This window comes from Adiantum capillus-veneris, chromosome 23 (genome assembly GCF_014529385.1).
Source record: "Adiantum capillus-veneris isolate H3 chromosome 23, ASM1452938v2, whole genome shotgun sequence".
Classification (NCBI taxonomy): domain Eukaryota; kingdom Viridiplantae; phylum Streptophyta; class Polypodiopsida; order Polypodiales; family Pteridaceae; genus Adiantum; species Adiantum capillus-veneris.
The window spans coordinates 81,014,533-81,017,905 of NC_140953.1; the positions used below are offsets into that span (position 1 = coordinate 81,014,533).

Sequence of the window (3,373 nt, forward strand, 5' to 3'; positions counted from 1 at the left end):
CACCACCAATCAGTTTGGAGTTAGACTTAGATGGATGATGTTTATGAGCCATTGGTGGCGCTTTATGGTGGTACATGTGAGTAGTAGCTGTTGGGTCATGATTATCATCTTCTTTATATATGGTATAGCGTCGTCATCTAAAGTAGCGAGTCTATACACAACACGTCTGCACCATCCCTGCATATCTGAGCCTAGACACCCCATTGTACCCGTGAGTTTTGGGCTGGAGCTAAGCGTACTGTCACGCCAGAGTTTGTATTAGTTCTTTGAGATAGTCGAGTCCATATGTTGTGGTCTGTTATTGTGTCTCTGTGTTGATCAGCTGTTATCTATTGTTTCCTTTGTTTTCATTTTGTTTTGAGTGAGATGACACACACATTGCACTGAGGAGCGCCCACTGTGGCGCCCACTGTAGAGAGCACGACACACTATCCACGCTACATCCATCACTTACAAGTCTATTATTGCATATTGGCTATTTTGAGTTCACCACACATATCGGTTTAATGAGTCTCTTTATTCAATTTAATGTTCAAAGTGTACACATCATTACCCTATGTAGCCCACCTTGTCTCGTACCTTTTGTACGATACTATTAATCTTTGAATCTTGACTAAAAAAATTTGTAGCAAGTTTTCCTAGATTTTGTGTACCCAAATACCGAACACATTAAGATGTATCGTGGCATGCATCCTCTATCAATGCTATTAATAGAAGTAGCAATATTAGAAAGTGATGCATGCTGGTGTATCGAGAGTATGCCAGGTTTTTGAGGATCAGATCATCTTTTAAGGGGTTTAGCATATTCATATTCATATATTGAATTAGTAGTAGTAGTAGTAGTAGTAGTGGACATGATCCCCTGCTAGTTTATCAACAGCATGCCAGTTCTCTATGGATCGGATCGTTTTTTGAGGGGTTTGGAACCCACAAACATCCTCAGGCTTATCTCTACATTATTTGATTGTGTAAGTCAACTGATAGCTTCAAGGACTTGGTAGGAGGAACATTTGTCTAATAATTCCTTTTAGCTCAACAAAATTTCACTAGTTATTAGAATTCGACTTTGCCATGGAGATTTTGACCATGTTTGTGTTTTTTTGGAACCATAATCTGATTGTGATCTTCAATATGGTTTGGTAATGTGAATTGTTTTTTAAAAAAAACCTCAATTGGTTTACATGCATCTGTCTTGCCCTATCAATGATTCCGATAGAATTTCATATCGATACAATGTTAAATTACTAAGAGTGATTTCCTACTATTTTACTGAGACTATGCCAAGTCAAAGGATAAGATCAATTTTCAAGAGGGGAGTTGGTCCTCAAAACCTTAGACTTGTCTCTCCATTCTCTCTCAGTGCAACTCAATTGATATCTTCAATAAATCAGCTAGAGAATTCTTTGTCTAATTTATCCTTGTAGCCCAGCTAAATTTCTACTAGATGCACACACTCCTCTAGTTGTGTATCATCCATAATTCAGGTGCTAGAATATGAAAATGAGGCTCTAGAGAGCGTCGTCTTTAACTTGAGGGCCTTTCCCATGCTCTTGGAGCGTTTTTTCGACATGCCCTGTAATGAATAGTGGGAAGAGGTGCTTCAGGTGTATGCTGCTGAAAAGAAGTTGCAATTGCATGATGGTGGTACAAGGGTAAGTTTTTGACATGTTCAAGTGTCCACCTCAGTGGAGATGGTAAGGCACAAGAGCTCTGATGTTCATGCTCCAAAGCAACATGCTCAATGCAAAGAGTTTTCAGAATCCATCTCGAAGAAGCCATGGAGGGCAAACATATTGCTGGTCAACCCATGAAGATGTGTTACGATTCTTACTAGCATCTATTGGTGACTTTGCACCCTTGCCCATGATGAGCATCAAGGAATTGCAGATTATCAAAGCCAACGTCATCATGGTAAAATTTAATCAGGATGCTACCTCTGCATTGGAATTTATAAAGGTTGCACGTGTCACAATAGTTGTGGTAAAACTATTTTCGAAGGTGTTGAGGACATGTCAGGTGCATCTAATTTGGTGGGGAACATATCACACACTACCTTACAGGCATGCAATGAAACCGTCGCACTTGCTCCGGAAACATTATATGTTGGAGTTTTTCTTACATATGCACAAGAGTGCAAACATCCAACAGAAGTTGTGCTAGACTTAATGCTTACAAGGCTATGCGAGAAGCTTGGGAGGCACAAAACAATCAATTTGTGAACACGCAGTTGTCAAAATTGAGAGAAGTAATTGCTATGAGCTACAAGATGTTGAATCATGGGAAGAGTCTTCCTCCTTAGACGGGGAGGAGTACGGTGTAGATAGCCCAATCGGGCCTCATGATATTTCTTGAAAATGTCTCTCTACAAATCTGTGGACAAGTAGTAGAATGGGGTTTTTCTTGAAGAGTTGAAGTGGGCCAATATTTTACAATCCAAGGAACTCACTTGTGGCAGTGTTATTGCAACCCCTTGTGGATCAGAAGCACTATGTGTGGGTTACAATAGAAGATGCCATTCTTTTGGGGATTGTAACTATTTTGGATATTTTGATAGCTATGTTGAATCATGTGAACATTTGAGTTTTTTATTTTGCATTGTTTTTTTTAAAGTTTAGGTGGCATAGAAACTTGTGATATGAATTGCCACATGCATGCATCAAATGAAATCAGTTTGTGGAGCCATGGATTTATGTCGTATTGGTATGATGCATGGTTCTTTGTGCTTTAAAATTATCAAGAAATGTACTCATGAGTCATTGTAGACCATACAATGCTTGTACTCATAGACTACAATAGAAGTTCTATATTCTAGAATACTATTTTTCTTAGGATTTAATGCTTTGATAGGACAAACTCTCATTGCAAGTCATTCATCTCTTCTAAATTTTCAATTATTTTGCTGGTATGAATTGAATTTGTTATGGATCTCTCTCTCTCTCTCTCTCTCTCTTGTTGCAATTGGCGGGGGGTGCAACTATGTATACCAATGTGTAAAGGCCCCCAAGATTTTGAGTTACAAAGTGCCACACATGACTTTTGTCTTCAAGGCCATCCCCATCTCTCTCTCTCTCTCTCTCTCTCTCTCTCTCTCTCTCTCTCTCTCTCTCTCTGTGTGTGTGTGTGTGTGTGTGTGTGTGTGTGTGTGTGTGTGTGTGTGTTGTTGCAATTGGCGGGGGGGTGCAACTATGTATACCAATGTGTAAAGGCCCCCAAGATTTTGAGTTACAAAGTGCCACACATGACTTTTGTCTTCAAGGCCATCCCCATTCTCCTCTCTCTCTCTCTCTCTCTCTCTCTCTCTCCTTTTTTTTTGGCATTAAGAGCCTCAAAAAGTTGTGATTAGTCATCAATACTTTGCTCACATAAGATCTTT

The 3,373-nt window shown here is 39.5% G+C and overlaps 1 pseudogene; it reads left to right on the forward strand.

Moving 5' to 3' along the window:
* The first annotated feature begins 1,767 nt into the window (after window positions 1-1,767).
* On the forward strand, window positions 1,768-2,580 carry LOC147428060 (CBS domain-containing protein CBSX5-like; annotated as a pseudogene).
* Window positions 2,581-3,373: the final 793 nt, after the last annotated feature.